The sequence below is a fragment of the Vanellus vanellus genome, assembly GCF_965231255.1.
Source record: "Vanellus vanellus genome assembly, chromosome: 29".
Classification (NCBI taxonomy): Eukaryota; Metazoa; Chordata; class Aves; order Charadriiformes; family Charadriidae; genus Vanellus; species Vanellus vanellus.
Window position 1 is genome coordinate 449,709 of NC_138934.1, and position 17,155 is coordinate 466,863.

Consider the following 17,155-nt stretch of genomic DNA (forward strand, 5'->3'; position numbering starts at 1 on the left):
GAGAGTGTATAAGAAGATGAGCTGTGTGATAGAGAGGCACAGAAGACTTCCTTAGTCCTCTGAGTTGGTGGAGTAGGTAGGTGAAGATTGAGTACCAGACCACCTGAGGAACCTGAAGGGGCACAAGTCCATGGGACCTGACGAGATACATCTGTGGGTCCTGAGGGAACTGGCAGAGGAACTTGCTAAGCCACTAGCCGTTATATTTGAGAAGTCGTGGCAGTCTGGTGAGGTTCCTGCCGACTGGAAAATTGGAAACAAAATCCCTGTTTTTGAAAAGGGAAATAAGGAAGACCCGGGGAAGTACACGCCGGTCAGTCTCACCTCTCTGCCAGACAGCATCATGGAGCAGATCCTTCTGGAAACTCCGCTACGGCACGTGGAAACTAAGGAGGTGATTGGTAGCAGCCAACATGGCTTCACCAAGGGCAAGTCATGCCTGACAAATTTGGTGGCCTTCTACAAAGGGGTCACAGCAGCAGTGGACAAGGGAAGAGCAACTGATGTTATCTACCTGGACTTGTGCAAAGAGTGTGACACTGTCCCACACAACATCCCGGTCTCTAAATTGAAGAGACATGGATTCGACAAATGGGCCACTCCATGGATAAAGAATTGGCTGGATGGTCGCATGCAAAGAGTTGCGTTCAACAGTTAGATATCCAAGTGGAAACCAGTGACAAGTGGCATTCCTCAGGGGTTGGTACTGGGACCTGTGCTGTTCAACACCTTTCTTGGTGACATGGACATGAGATCCAGCGCACCCTCAGCAAGTTTGCCGATGACACCGAGCTGTGTGTGAGGTAGACAATTTTTCACTTTGAGACTCGTGTGGCCCTGGAAGAGGTTGCCCAGAGAAGCTGTTGCTGCCCCATCCCTGGTGGTGTTCAAGGGCAGGTTGGTCGGGGCTTTGAGCAATGTTGGAGGTGTCCCTGCCTCTAGCAGCGGGGTGGAACTTGCTGATCTTCAAGGTCCCTTCCAACCTAAACCATGTTATGATTCTATGTTTCTATGATCACCTCCAGCTCTGCCTCTGAGCATCTGGCTGTGCAATTGGCTCCCACCCTCCTTCCCCTTGCCTCACCATGGAGCCGTGCTGCCTTGTGCTTCCCAGCCAAGGTGCTCCTCTCCTGCCTCCACCCAAGCTTGCCCCTGAGCTCCCTGGGGCACACCAAGGGCCCGGAGTCCGGCGTCTGCTGTTGCACACGGGGGAGACACTTTGTTCCTGGGCCAGTGATGAGAGGCGTTGGTGTGGGAGGCTTGAGACTCTGCTTGGGGAAGGTTGCCTGAGGTGCATGTGGGGGCTGCTGATGCCGAGACCCCATCTGCATCTCTTGCACAGTTGGACACTCTCAGTCCTGTCTCGCAGGGGAGGTTTTCATCTTATTCCCCTTTCCCAGAGATGGGGGTGTGTGGGGTGCAGGCAGCCGGGATGGACCACCCCTTGGACCCCATGGGACGATGGGCTCTGCCCTTTTCAGATTGATACTTTTCCAGGACACATCTGCCCGGGACATACCAGCAGGGAGGGAAACCCTCACAGCACCAGGTGCAGGGGACGGCAGCTCCCTCACAGGACACATGGCCCCACCAACCAGGAGGAAGGCAGCTCTCCCCGCTCTCTTCAGAGGACTCAAGGAAAGACAGAGGAGACACATCATCTATCAACTTCTTAACAAATCCTTTATGTCTCGCCTGCCACAGACTCTGCCAAACAATATGCTTTTACACAGGGCGTCATAAGCAGCCGACCGCTGCCCTTTCCTGCCACCACCACATGGTGGGTGGGAAGTGCTGGAGGGATGCAGGACTGGGAGACCATTTTTGTCGGAGGCTGGAGTGAGGACAGCAGGGAGCCCGGGGCAGCAAGGGACATCAGAGGGCAGTGGGGATGGGGACGTCTCCAGGCTGACCATCGGCAGTGGCACAGTGGCTGCATGTCTCCAGGATGAGGGTGATGATGGGGGCGGAGGTGAGGAGGAGCAGGGTGAGGGCAGAGCGCAAGATCCAGACCCAGAGGGAAACGGCTGGTCCTGGAAGAGAGGAGGGTCACAATGAGAACAAGACAAGTCCTGAAGGAAGGACGTGGTAGGAAGGGCTCACAAGCAATGGCTCACCTGTGGGTGGGAGCACTGTTGCCGGCGAGGGACTTGTACCTGCCAGAGAAATGCAGACCTTGTGAGTGCCACTGTCCTGTGCTGGCACCATCCCAGACATGGAGAAGACCCCCAGCTCATGTCCAATTTCATCACACTCCTTGGGAAACCCCCAGCTCATGCAAATCTCCCCATTTTCCTTGATGTCGGCTCTCAGAGAGAGGGGGGACACAGCTTGGAGCATCTCTGGCACAGCCCAGGCTCCGTCGGCAGCCCCAGCCTTGCCTTTGTGATCCGGGGCTCTGCCGAGTCCCACGTCTGCAGCAGAGGTGTGGGCTGGAGGGAGAGGGGCACCCCTGAGGGTGGGATCTCTCTCTGGTGCATCCATCAGTGGAGGAAAGACTCTGAGTGGGGAAGGACTTCAGTGCGATGCCCTGCCTGCCCCACAACACAGCTCTGTCCTCTGCAGCACAACATGGTGGCAAGTGCCCCGTCCCTTCTGCTCACACCACCATGCTGTGTCTCACCTGTGACAGCCAGATGCTCTGGAGCACTGAGGGCTGATCTTCTCACCCAGTTGCTCTCGTTCCTGTGCTGGTACCCACAAGTGTACGTCCCTGCGCTCCCCAGGGTGATGTTCAGCTGCACAAAGTAGCTGAGCTGCCCCCGTTGGGCTTTCAGGCTGTACTCCTCCACCCCATCCTTGCAGAAGATGATTCGGGTTGCAGGTGACCGCATCAGGAGGGAGCACCAGGCCAGAACTGTGTCGCCAGGGTGAGCGTATGATAAACTGAGGGTGAGATGAGGAGCTGGGAGGTCCCCTGGAAGGTAGTGATGCAGGGATGCTGTGGGCAAGTGTTCCTCATGGCGGGGCTGCAAAACAGCTCGGCTCAGAGAGGGCAGAATCTCTCCTCCAAGGGTTTGTATCTGGGCAACAAAACCCCTCTCCACCCTCTGCCCACCTCCATTTCTGAACCCATCCCTGTGCTCACCATCCCCTGAGGAGCTGCAGATGTCCTGGGCGGTCACACTGGCACCTGCGCCATAGGGCAGAGAGGGTTTAGTTAGATGGACCGTGACACGGCTCATCCAGCTGACAGTGACCTGGTCCCCTCTGCTGAGCCCTTGCTGTGCAAGCACCAGCCCACCTTTGAGTGTCCATGAAGTGTCCCACCCACGGCCACACAGCCTCACCGTATCAGGCAGGGCACCTCTTCTGAGCTCTCCCCACTTTCACCAGCTGTCTTTGCGCTTTTGTCTCCGAGCTCTCCCCCACCTTACCCATTTCAGAGGTCTACATGTCGGCACTGAAGGGCCCCCAATGAAGAGCCACCCAATGTCCCAAGTGACACCTCTCCCTCTGCACCCCTCACAGAGCACCGCAGGCAGAAAGCTTCTTTGGGCCCAACGTGACAGTTGTCATCACCACCAGGAAAGGAATTTTCATTTCAATTCAGTACAATAAAAAGGACTAAGCTCTGTCGCTCCATCGTCCCAATGTATATGTCCCGTAAGACCGTTTCTCTGGGAGCCCCATACAGAACATGAGCAGTAATTCAGTTAAAAAAAAAAAAAAGGAAATAAAAAAGCGTTTAAAAAGGAGCAATACATCCACCGTTTTTGTGAAACATAGAGGATATGAATACATTATTTGAGTCTGCTAAAAGCACCATGGAGCCAGTGGTCTGTTGAAGCTGGGGAAGTACCCCGAGAGGTGTTCCTCGCACAGCTTCTGGGCATAAAAATCAAGGTCAGACACAACTGTGCACACATCTTTGCACAACGGAATGCACTACATCTTCTTTGCAACTCCTCCTCTCATTTCTCCCAGCTCTCCACCAAGCCAAGTCCCCTTGGACGGGCCTGGCAGCCCCATCCCCGTCCCGCAGACGTGCCCGGCTCCCACTCACCCAACAGCAGCAAGGCCATGCTGGGCAGATGCAGCACGGGCGCCCAACCTGCCCTCCGCGCCGGCCCCTTGCCCATCCCTGCCTGCCCGCAGCTGGCAGGCTCTGCTTTCTGAGCAGCTGAGCGCGCTGCACAAGAGTAGTCTGCTCTGGGCTTTGCTGCGCCTGGGAACAACCCACATGTGGCCGGAGGCGCCGTCCCACAAAGAGGAGCCTATTGGAGGTCCCCTGCTGTCCCCTGCGCATCATCTCAGGCTTTTCTTTGTGCCTGTCCTGGCTCATTCTCCTGCTGTGCATTGGCTGCGTAGCCTGAGGTCATCTTTTGCCATTGGGATCTGAGGGGCTGCCAACAAGCGGCCTCTCCCTCACTCTGCCTTGGCAAGACACACGTCTGGGACCACTTTCCCCATGGGTCCTCTCCCGCCCCACCACTACACATCTCACTCTGCAAGTAGAGTGGACTGGTGGGTCTGGGAAGACGCAACTGTCTATGTTAGGAGCCTGGGAAGTAGGAGGGCAGCAGAGGAAGAGCGTCTACAAGAGGGTTTTGTGCAGGTGGAGCTGTTGGAGAGCAGGCGTGATGGCCAAGCCAAGTTGGTGGAGAAGGACTGTGGTGGCAGGCTGTGTGTGTGCATGGGGGAGGGAGGGATTTAGCCTCCAGGACTGAGTTTCTTGGCTCATGGAGATCAACAGCAGCATCTGATAAGCCACAATGCAATGTGCTGTACCAGGCTTTTCGCTGTTCATTGCACATGGTCAAGTGGATCTGCATAGGAGAAGAGAGATGGAAATTAGGAGGCCTCTTCCATTTGTGATGGATCCAGAAAGAAAAAACACGCAAAAATATGAGTGCAGATGAAAGCTCATGGCTTTTCAACAGGTCATCAGGGACCCGGACTTTCGGGACTTCCCCTTAGAGAAAAGAGGATCCCTCCATGTACAATTGGCTCAGCCGAGCTCAGCACCATCTGAGCTCAGCGCAGACACTGCTCCTCGCTGCAGCTGCTGGGCTCAGAGTGATATTGCTCTAAAAAACCCCTTCCTTTCCCACAGCAGCTCTCTCATCAGCAAGGTGTTCATCTCCTGCTGTCACTGTTCGTCACTCTGCAATGGTCAGACGTCGACAACAGCACCGCTTGGCCACACCACTCCTCTGTGTGCGCAGCAGTGGCTTGTTATTTTTAGAAATGAGATTTCCTTTCACTCCTACACACCAGCCCAATCGCTCCTTCAGAAAGACCTGTGTCCCCAGCAGCTGCCAATCTGCAAGCCAGGGGCCAAAAATAGGTGATGGATAACAGAGGTCTGGAGACTGGAGCAGCTCTTTGCATGGCTCTGAGCCCAGCTGGCTGTGTTCTACACGGGCTGATGAAGAAGACAGGCTGCTTCTTTCCACCCTGCTTCGGAAGGTATTTTCAGCACAGCCAGGGAGGTTTGGAGTGCCAGCACCAAAATTACCTCTTCTCAAGAACCATGCCACATGGTAGATGATGTGCAGGTGAAGGTGGCTGCATGTCACACCCACCCCATCCCCTGAAACATCTCTGCTGGTGGGGGAGCAACCTGCTCCTCCTGGCACCCACCCCCTCAGCACCCTCACCCTGGGCTGCCAGTTGGGGTCAGGCCAATTGGAGGGGATACCACCATTACTCTGCTCTACTTTTCTCTGCCCCTGCTCTCTCCTCACATGAAAGCCAGTTGAACCTCCCACCATCCCAGGTGTCTTTCATCCCTATAGATGTCCCTCCTGCTCACAGAAAACAGCGTCTCCATTGCCAGGTGAATGCCTGCAGCCCAGGAGGACACAGAAGGAGACTTGGATGGCTGCAGCCTCAAACAGCCATGATCTCCAGCTCCGCCATCTCCAGCGTTTCCCACCAACTGTGATTGGAGAGATATAAAGGATTTGTCTGGAAGTGGACAGTTGATGCATCTCCTCTGTCTTTGAGTGTCTCCTCTGAAGAGAGCTGGGAGAGCTGCTTTCCTCCTGGCTGGTGGGTCCACGAGTCCTGGAAGGGAACTGCTGTCCCCTGCACCTGGTGCTGCCAGGTTTTCCCTCCCTGCTGTCATCAGCCTGGCACATGTGTCTTGGCAAAGTGCTGATCTGAGGGTGGCAGAGGCCATCAATGGAAACTCATGTCCAAGGGGTGGTCGATCCTGCCCTTCTTTAGCCCACACCCACCCATGGGTGGTGCAGGGGGACTGGGCTGAAGAACTCAGCCAGGAAAAGAACCCAGGTGGGTTTCTGGCTCCAGGCAAATGAGGGTGGGCTCTAAACATCATCAGTCCCCAACACACACCCCGCGATCAAGGGTCCACCCACGCAGTCTTAAACTTCAGACACCAACGGCTCTTAGCACTGGGCCGAGACACAATGGTGTGTGAGAGGGGCTGATGCTGTTTGCACAGCCCAGGCCATGAGCAGGCGGGGTAGCTGTGACCCCGAGGATGCAAAGCAGGGTGGGGGACAAGGGGCAGGAGGCCTTGGCAGGGAGGATGCTCCTCCCCAGGCACAGGCAAACACCCCTCGTGATGCGCTCTCTGAGTGTCCGGAAATGCAGGCGGGGACTCTGCAGGCGCAGCGTGCGCAGTGGGGGCTGAGGCAGGGCCCCCGCTCAGTTGGTCACAGCCTCCGGCTGTGGGGAAGGCTCTGCTAGCCACAGCAATGCAGCAGGAGCAGCCCCAGGCGCGCTGCAAGCCACGGGCCAGGCAGCTCTGGAAGCGCTGTCCCCAGCTGAGAGCAAAGCAGACGCTTCCAGGAGAGGCTGTTGCCGCAGCGCCCCCCAAAATGCTGGGGCAGGTGGCCTGGGGCAGGCTGTCTCTTTGTGGGCCTGCCTTGCTGCTGCTGCTGCTGCTGCTGCTGGGTGAGTTGGGGCATGGCTTTGGCGTGGGGCTGAGGCCGGGAGGGCTGCTGAGCGGGGCAGGCCAGGGCCCGTGCTGGGCACAGGGGAGGGTGGGCAAAGGCTGTGCGCAGCCGCTGTGCAGCGCTGAGGGGCAGAGTGTCTTGGGTGGGGGCAGGAAGACCGTTGCTTCCTCCAGCTCTGGCAGGGCTCTGACTAGAGCAGGTATTCCTCCAACACCTTAAGGGGATTTGGGTGTCAGCAGGAGACTGGGCAGATGCCGGAGTGCTTTAGGGAGCTGAGGCATCCACCTGTTACAGCAACCCCATGGAAAAGGGGCTCGGGTTTTGAAGCAAGGAGGCTGAAGAAACGCAGGGTGGAGACACATGTGTTGAGAAGCTGCCGACCCAGCAAGGAGTCAGTCGTGGTGACCTGGGCAGGGGCATGTAGATGAGCTGGGTCCACGCCCCCTAACCAAAACCCTGTCGTCTCCACGCTGCAGGTGCCAGTGTGACTGCCCAGGATATCCGCAGCTCCTCAGTTGCTGGTGAGCACAGGGATGGGCCAGACAAGACAGGTGTGCATGGGTGGAGATGGGATGGGAGAGACGGGTGTTCCTCATGGATGAAGCTTCTGAAAGGGGAGTCTTCCCCTCCCACATCCAAGGTGTTTTGCAGCCCCCACAAGAGTATCTCTGGGCCCGGGGCATCCCCGTGCCATCTCTCCAGGTGACCTACCACCTCCTGACCTCTTCCTGAACACCTCCAACGCTCAGGAGGGAGAAAAGATTCTGGTTCGCTGTTCTATTCACCAGCACTCTCCTGCTAGCCAAATCGTCTTCTGCAAGGACGGGGTGGAGGAGTTCAGCCTGGAAGCCGAATCAGGAGAGCTGACCTACTCCGTTCTCTTGATCATGTCCACGGGGATTGTGGGAACATACAGGTGTGCATACCAGCACAAGACTGAGTTCAGCCCAGTGAGGAACTCTGCCCTCAGCGCTCCCCAGTTCCTGATTCTCACAGGTGGGACGTGGTGCTGAGGCACAGGCATCTTGGTCCATAGACCCCAGATGACAGTGAGGATCCTGCTGTGCCCCATAGCGTGTCCCTGTGTAGCTATGACACTGGGGGTCAGCGTGCAGTGAAACTCAGCCTTCTTTACTTCGGCAACTCCTCCCAGTCCCGGGAGAGCATCCTGCTCCTCTCCTGCCCCCAGCATCACGCAAAGGGCAGGGGGGTGCTGCCACATCTCATCCAGAGCCACGGCCGTGCGAGGCATTCATTGATTTGTCACAGAACTTGATAGATGGTGGATAAGGGCTCCCCAAGGTCCTTTGTCTGTGCGTACCTGGGAGAGCTGGAGACTCTCAGCCTGTGCCTTTTTTCGCGCAGGCAGCGGGTCAAGCTCCCAGGCAGAGTCATCGACCGCAGGTGAGTGATTCCCTCCCCGCACACCCAGTGTCCCCCAGCACGAGGCCGAGGGGTGCTGGGCTGCTGGCACCAGCATACGGGCAGGATCCTCAGGCGGGATGTGGCCTGGCTCTAAGGGCACCTCCTGCTCTCGGCTTCCTCTCCCCATGACACCCCCTCTTCCACAACACCTTCTCTCTCTCCCAGCTCCCTATCGTCGCCTCGTCCACCCCTTCCCCACAAGCATCGCGCTGGCAGTGGCGGCCGTCTCCCTCCTCCTCCTGGCTGCAGCCACCTACTGTGCCGCAAAGAAAGGTGAGCGATTTGGGAAACTGAGGGTAAACAGTGGGGCCAAAATGCCGCCCTGATATGGGGTTGCTACTGGGCGACCAATGCCACTTTAGGATGGGCAGCTCCTTACCCCTGTTTCGTGGGAAGCTGAGCCCCCAAAAACTTTTCTTGATCACTTAGTGGCGAGCAAATATGCTCAGATGAGGAAGACGAAATGTACCTCTCTCCCAGGAATACATTGGCTGCCAGTGCTCTGGGTACGAGAAGGGAGTCTCCCAAGTGGCCTGAGAGGAGCCAGCTCTGCTCACACACTTGGGCTGCTCCGGTGGCGGCTCTTCTTTGAGCTTGGCCCAAAGCTCCTCAGAGCATGGGAGAAATCAGTCTACGAAACAGGGTTCAAAGTTCCAAATAGAGGCTGGAAAAGTGCCTCTGTGAGTGAGGTGTGGAGGTTCAGCCCATCATCTCCATGGTGCAGCCCAGAGCAGGGAAAGCCAGGGCTGGGCAGTAACTCTGCGTTCCCGCCTCACCCTTTCCTTTCCTTGCAGGGGCCTGCAGAGAGAGGTGCCAAAGGTGAGCAGCAATCCCTCCTGGCTGCTGGACTGGGGTGATGAAGACAAGGGCATCCTGGGTGTTCTGGAGTGGTCTTTTGCACGGTGCAGCATGGTCTGTCTCCAAGAGTGGCTTTCCCCAGCATGGAGGAAGGGAGGAGCTAGGAGCTTGCTCTGGGCTTAGTTGCAGCAGTGGACCAAATGCAAGAAAGCATCATCCCTGGGGATGACCCAGTTCTTCTGCACTTTTTCCCACTTTGCATTTTCACTTCACCATGATTTCTGCTTCCAAGCAGAGGGCAACAACTGAGGATGTGGGTCCATTGGTGGGTGCTGGTGGGGAAAACATCTCCTTGCTCCCTCTGACACCACAGGCTGCAGCAAAGGGGGGGTGTGGTGGGTGTGGGAAGGGGGAGGTGGTCCGTGTGCCTCCGTCTATGTTCAGGGTGACTTTGGTTTCACAGGTGGGCGCAGAGCGGCAGATACAGGTCTGCTGGTTGGGCAGAGAGGGACAATGCCGCGGAGTGGGGGAAATGCAGCCAAACCCCAGCATCCCTGCTCCACACGTACAGGTGGAAGGGCACGGTGCTCTGCTGCCCAGAGCAGGGTGAAAGGTGGGGGAAAGAGGGCAGGGCATTGCGTCCTGAGCCCGGGGCATGTGCTGATCAAAGGCGGGGTGGGTCTCACCCAGACCCAGCAGGGGAAGCAAGGGCTAACCAGGTGCTTTTTGCCCCCCAACAGACTCCACCATCGCCCACGTTGGACGCACCAGGGTGAGTGGTGGCACAGCTTTGGTGCCAGAGGAGGGTGCGGGACCCCCAGAAAGGGGCTGTGCTGGTGGGGGTCCCATGCCTTGGCCTGGGGAGTCCCATGGGGCTCTTCCCACTGAGAACCCAACAGATGCACTTGCAGAAGAAGACATATATTTCTGTGCCCACCTGCCCACATCTTGCCACACCTCATTCCCCTTTATGGGTGACAATTCTCCAACAACACAAGATTTTTTCTACCAAGAAATTTTTTTTTCTTTGCATTCTCAAACATTGTCTTTTAAGAGTATTTCACCTGCTGTGCAGTCTCACAAGGAGAAGAAATCACACATCCTTAAATGTTTTTAAATATGGAGTTTTTGAGGAGACCTGGGAAAAAAAATAGAAGAACTGGCAAAAGTTGTGGGCAGCTCTCCCAGCTCTCTTCAGAGGAGACACTCAAAGACAGAGGAGACGCATCAACTGTCCACTTCCGGACAAATCCTTTATATCTCTCCAACCCCAATTTGTAGGAAACGCTGGCGGGGCAGGAGCTGGAGAGCATGGCTGTCTGAGGCTGCAGCCATCCAAGTCTCCTTCTGTGTCCTCCTGGGCTGCAGGCATTCACCTGGCAATGCAGATGCTGCTTTCTGTAAGCAGGAGGGACATCTGCAGGGATGAAACACACCTGGGATGGTTGGAGTTTCAACTGGCTTTCATGTGAGGAGAGAGCAGGGGCAGAGAAAAGAAGAGCAGAACAATCGTGGTATCCCCTCCAATTGGCCTGACCCCAACTGGCAGCCCAGGGCCGGCATGGCTCAGGTCCACTTATGGTGGAGAGGAGTGGAGACTGCAGGGAGCGCCGGGCAGTGAGGGCATCAGAGGTCAGTGGGGACAGGGGTGTCTCCAGGCTGGCTGGCCCCTCTGGCTCAGTGGCTGCATCACTCCAGCGTGAGGGTTCTGAGGGGGTGGGTGCCAGGAGGAGCAGGTTGCTCCCCCACCAGCAGAGATGCCCCAGGGAATGTGACACGTGAGACATGCAGCCACCTTCATCTGCACCTCATCCACACAGGGTGTGCACAGTGGATTGGTGCTTTACAAGGGGTAATTTGCGTGCTGGCACTGCAAACCACCCTGGCTGTGCTGAAATTGCCATGCAAAGAGCTGCTCCAGTCTCTAGACTTCTGCCCTCCATCACCTAATTTTGGCCCTGGCTTGCAGATTTGCGGCTGCTGGGGTCACAGGTCTTTCTGAAGGAGCGGTTGGGCTGGTGTGTAGGAGTGAGAGGGAAATCTCATTTCTAAAAATAACATCCACTGCTGTGCACACAGAGGAGTGGTGTGGCCAAGCGGTGGTGTTGTCGACGTCTGAGCATGCAGAGTGAGCAGGAGATGAACACCTTGCTGCTGAGAGAGCTGCTGTGGGAAAGGAAGGGCTTTTTTTAGAGCACTATTACTCTGAGCCCAGCAGCTGCAGCGAGGAGCAGTGTCTGGGCTGAGCTGAGATGGTGCTGAGCTCGGCTGACACAATTATACATGGAGAGAACCACTCTTTTTTACGGGGAACTCCCGAAAGGCTGGGTCCCTGATGACCTCTTGAGAAGCCATGAGCTTTTATTTGCACTCACATTTTTGCGTGTTTTTTCTTTCTGGATCCATCTCAAATTAAGAGGCCTCCTAATTTCTATCTCACTTCTCCGAGGCAGATTGAATTAACCATGTGCCATGCACAGCTAAAAGCCTGGTACAGCACATTGCATTGTGGCTTATCAGATGCTGCTGTTGATCTCCATGAGCCAAGAAACTCAGTCCTGGAGGCTATCCTGGAGGCTTGGCCATCATGCCTGCTCTCCAGTGGCTACGCCTGCACAAAACCCTCTTGCAAATGCTCTTCCTCTGCTGCCCTCCTAGTTCCCAGGCTCCTAACATAGACAGTTGCATCTTCCCCGACCCACCAGTCCCCTCTACTTGCAGAGTGAGATGTGTAGTGGTGGGGCGGGAGAGGACCCATGGGGAAAGTGGTCCCAGACGTGTGTCTTGCCAAGGCAGAGAGTGAGGCAGAGGCTGCTTCTTGGCAGCCCCTCAGATCCCAATGGCAAAAGATCACCTCAGGCTGTGCAGCCAACGCATAGCAGGAGAACGAGCCAGGACAGGCACAAAGAAAAGCCTGAGATGATGCGCAGGGGACAGCAGGGGAACGCCAGTAGGCCTGCCTAAGGCCACCTACCCCAGCATTTTGGGGGGCGCTGCGGCAACAGCCTCTCCTGCAAGCGTCTGCTTTGCTCTCAGCTGGGGACAGCGCTTCCAGAGCTGCCTGGCCCGTGGCTTGCAGCGCGCCTGGGGCTGCTCCTGCTGCATTGCTGTGGCTAGCAGAGCCTTCCCCACAGCCGGAGGCTGTGACCAACTGAGCGGGGGCCCTGCCTCAGCCCCCACTGCGCACGCTGCGCCTGCAGAGTCCCCGCTTTCATTTCCGGACACTTAGATACTGGAGCACGAGCAGTGTTTGCCTCCAGAGCAGCATCCTCCCTGCCAAGGCCTCCTCCCCCTTCTCCCCCACTCTTTTTCCTTTTCTGACTGCTGCTCCCAGCTCTCCTTCAATGTGGATGTCATCCTCCAGGGGAAACCTGGGCAGAGTCAAAATTTGCTGCAGAGTTCTGGCCGTGGTAGTGAAGGGCACGGGGTCCCAGCTGGTGTTCTCCTCAATCCTGCTGTCGAGGTGTGCAAGGGTGTGAGGAGGAAGGTACTGATATCATCGGTCAATGGGCTGTGAAGGTGGTTTGGGCAGCAGGGTTCTATGGCTATGACCAATGAACCCTATTTGCAGATGAGCGTCCACTGGGGAGTGATGGGACCCACCGCTCCAAGCACGGCAGAGCTGCTTTTGCCAATGGAACGTCTGAGCCGATAAGGAGGGCTTTAAACTGAGGATGATGGCGGTAGGTGGAGGGGAGTCTCTGTGGCAGTGCTGTGAGGGAGTGACAGATGGAGTTGATGGCAAAGGCCATGGGGTGATGTGAGAGGAACACAGTCTCAAAAAAATGGGGCTTAAGCGGGGTGACCTCCAGCACTTGCATTTCAACAAGGAAGTGTCTACAAGTCACTGTTTTGGAAAACTCACCCACCACATCACCCTTGTCTCCTACTGACACTCTTCCCACCAAGACACCTCTTTCAAGGGGCACCATAAGCAGCGGTCCACTGCCCAGGAACTCACCCTTGACCGCTCTCATATCAAGCCTGACTTTTTTGGTGCTTTGCTCCTACAGTGCTCCATTTGGACCTCCAAGGCGAAGGCAGGACGCTGGTTACTGAGAAGGAGAGGAGGCTCTGTTGTGTCCCCCTGTTGGGTGGTTGAGTGTACGTAAGTGGAGACAGGGCTTTGCTGCAGATACTGCATAGCCTGGAGCTGCAGATCATGCACCCGTGTGTGGCAGGTGGCACACGAGAGGCCAGGTCTGCAGGAGCACCCTGAGGTGATTGCCCTGGGAGAAAGCCAGATTTGGGGCAGCCTGCACCCATCCTTGGGGCACGAAACGGACACACTTCAGAGCCCGGTGGCTAATTAGTTATTGCGCGGCATAGAGGAACAGAGAGCAAAAGCGGTGGTGCAAACCAGAGTGCAGACACTGTTCAGAGCAATGACCATCAAAACCTGAAAGCAATTATGAGAACCTTCATGAGAGACAGCCCTGGCTTTTTATATCTTCAGCTAGTGCAGAGATCTCCCATCTGATAACTAACCCTACACGGCCGTTTTAGACCACTTCCTCACATGTACTGATAACGTACGCCCTTTCCCTCAAAACAAAAGAGCTGCTTATTAATAGTCTGAGTTCAGAGGTCAGGAATGCTCATGGTGAGTAATTGTTACTGTGGCTTTTAACAGCTAAATTAACATTGGAGCAGGATTCCCTAACCTGTTTACAAGCCATCTCCAGCTGGATGAGCAAATCCCGTTTTACATCCTGGGTATATGGGCACAGCGTGACTTTATTTTATTTATTATATCTCTCATTGCGTCCCACTCAGGTTCCCATTGTCTTGAAAACCTTTGTTTTCAGATTTACGCACTATCCACAGTCCTCTACTTTGTTTAATTGCATAGCTCTCTATTTTGTGGTCTCAGTCTGTAGAAGTACAGCTGGAACTTGGTTTCAGCTCTCATAATCTTGACAAACTGTGGCATGACATTGATTATGGTAAAAATGCACTGGCAAGAGGCAATGGCTTCTCATTTTTATTCACATTCTCCTCTTTAGCCTGTAGCAATAAGGAGAAAACCAAAACCAGCAAAACCAAGAAACACAAAATAATTTAGGTCGGAAGGGACCTCTGGAGGTCATCTAGCCCAATGCCCTGATCAAAGCAGGTCTAGTTAGATGAGGATTCTTGAGCCTTCAACTCCTCCAAGGGTGGAGTTTCCTCAGCTTTTTCTAACATTTGACCACCCTCATGGTAAAAAGCTGCCAAAAATATATTTCCTTACATTTAATCAGAGTTTCTCATGTTACAGCTTGTGCCGGTTGCCTCTTACCTAATCGAGTTGTATCTCCAAGGAGATGTCACATGGACAGAAAAATGTAGCAAGGACGTTGGGCTCCAAACTGGTCCCGGAGCCTTACAGACATTGTTCCTCGGGGAGGCTGTGCACTTTCCATCCCTGAAACTATTCCAAAGCCCTCTGGACAGGGCCCTGGACAACAGGCTCCAGGTGGCCCTGCTGAGCAGGGGGTTAGACGAGACGACCTTTGGAGGTCCCTTCCAACCTCAGCTAGTCTGTGCTTCTGTGATTCTGTACAGACGAACTCACATCTGAAACCACAAGTTTCAAAATGGAGAACGTCAGATTGGAGCTGTAGATGTAACCAATTACCGTGTGTGTTTTAATTTTCACTTCCTCTCTGCTGTTTCATCATCACAAACGTGGTGATAGAGAGTGTATAAGAAGATGAGCTGTGTGATAGAGAGGCACAGAAGACCTCCTTAGTCCTCTGAGTTGGTGGAGTAGGTAGGTGAAGATTGAGTACCAGACCACCTGAGGAACCTGAAGGGGCACCTTGTATCCATGGGACCTGATGAGATACATCTGTGGGTCCTGAGGGAACTGGCAGAGGAACTTGCTAAGCCACCTGCCATCAAATTTGAGAAGTCGTGGCAGTCTGGTGAGGTTCCTGCCGACTGGAAAAGGGGAAACAGAACCCCTATTTTTGAAAAGGGAAATAAGGAAGACCCGGGGAAGTACACGCCGGTCAGTCTCACCTCTGTGCCAGACAGCATCATGGAGCAGATCCTCCTGGAAACTCTGCTACGGCACGTGGAAACTAAGGAGGTGATTGGTAGCAGCCAACATGGCTTCACCAAGGGCAAGTCATGCCTGACAAATTTGGTGGCCTTCTACAAAGGGGTCACAGCAGCAGTGGACAAGGGAAGAGCAAATGATGTCATCTACCTGGACTTGTGCAAAGAGTGTGACACTGTCCCACACAATATTCTTGTTTCTAAATTGAAGAGACATGGATTCGACAAATGGGCCACTCCATGGATAAAGAATTGGCTGGATGGTCGCATGCAAAGAGTTGCGTTCAACAGTTAGATATCCAAGTGGAAACCAGTGACAAGTGGCATTCCTCAGGGGTTGGTACTGGGACCTGTGCTGTTCAACACCTTTCTTGGTGACATGGACATGAGATCCAGTGCACCCTCAGCAAGTTTGCCGATGACACCGAGCTGTGTGTGAAGTAGACAATTTTTCACTTTGAGACTCGTGTGGCCCTGGAAGAGGTTGCTCAGAGAAGCTGTTGCTGCCCCATCCCTGGTGGTGTTCAAGGCCAGGTTGGACGGGGCTTTGAGCAATGTTGGAGGTGTCCCTGCCTCTAGCAGCGGGGTGGAACTTGCTGATCTTCAAGGTCCCTTCCAACCTAAACCATGTTATGATTCTATGTTTCTATGATCACCTCCAGCTCTGCCTCTGAGCATCTGGCTGTGCAATTGGCTCCCACCCTCCTTCCCCTTTCCTCACCATGGAGCCGTGCTGCCTTGTGCTTCCCAGCCAAGGTGCTCCTCTCCTGCCTCCACCCAAGCTTGCCCCTGAGCTCCCTGGGGCACACCAAGGGCCCGGAGTCCGGCGTCTGCTGTTGCACACGGGGGAGACACTTTGTTCCTGGGCCAGTGATGAGAGGCGTTGGTGTGGGAGACTTAAGACTCTGCTTGGGGAAGGTTGCCTGAGGTGCATGTGGGGGCTGCTGATGCCGAGACCCCATCTGCATCTCTCGCACAGTTGGACACTCTCAGTCCTGTCTCGCAGAGGAGGTTTTCATCTTATTCCCCTTTCCCAGAGATGGGGGTGTGTGGGGTTCAGACAGCCAGGATGGACCGCCCCTTGGACCCCGTGGACAATGGGCTGTGGCACCCTCACTTTGGCACTTTGCCAGGACACATGTGCCAGGCTGATGCCAACAGGGAGGGAAACCCTCGCAGCACCAGACGGAGGGGACGGCAGCTCTGTCCTGGGACACATGGTCCCACCAGCCAGGAGGAAAGGAGCTCTCCCCGTTCTCTTCAGAGGAGTCACTCAAAGACAGAGGAGACGCATCAGCTCTCCACTTCTCAACAAATCCTTTATATCTCGCCTCCCACAGACCCTCTGCCAAACAAGGTGCTTTTGCACGGGGCGTCATAACCATTCGGCCGCTGCCCAATGACCTGCCCAGCAATGTGCCCTTGTTGCCATGAAGGCCAATGGAATCCTGGGCTGCATAGGGAAGAGCGTGGCTGGTAGGTCGAGGGAGGTCATTCTCCCCCTCTACTCTGCTCTGGTGAGGCCACAACTGGTATACTGTGTCCAGTTCTGGGCTCCCCAATGCAAGAGAGATGGGGAACTGCTGGACCAAGTCCAGCGTAGGTCAACTAAGATGACTCAGGGATTGGAGCATCTCCCTTCTGAGGAAAGGCCGAGAGAGCTGGGACTCTTTAGCCTGGAGAAGAGAAGGCTGAGGGGAGACCTTATTATTGTGTACACGTATCTAAAGGGTGGGTTGAAGGAGGATGGAGCCAGGCTCTTTCCAGTGGTTCCCAGTGACAGGAGGAGGGGCAATGAACACAAGTTGGAACATAGGAAGTTCCGTTCAAATACAAAGACAAACTTCTTTATGGTGAGGGTGACAGAGCACTGGCACAGGCTGCCCAGGGAGGTGGTGGAGTCCCCTTCTCTGGAGATTTTCAAGACCCGCCTGGATGCAGTCCTGAGGAATGTTGCTTATGCGGTCCTGCTTTAGCAGGGGAGTTGGACTAGATGATCTCTAGAGGTCCCTTCCAAC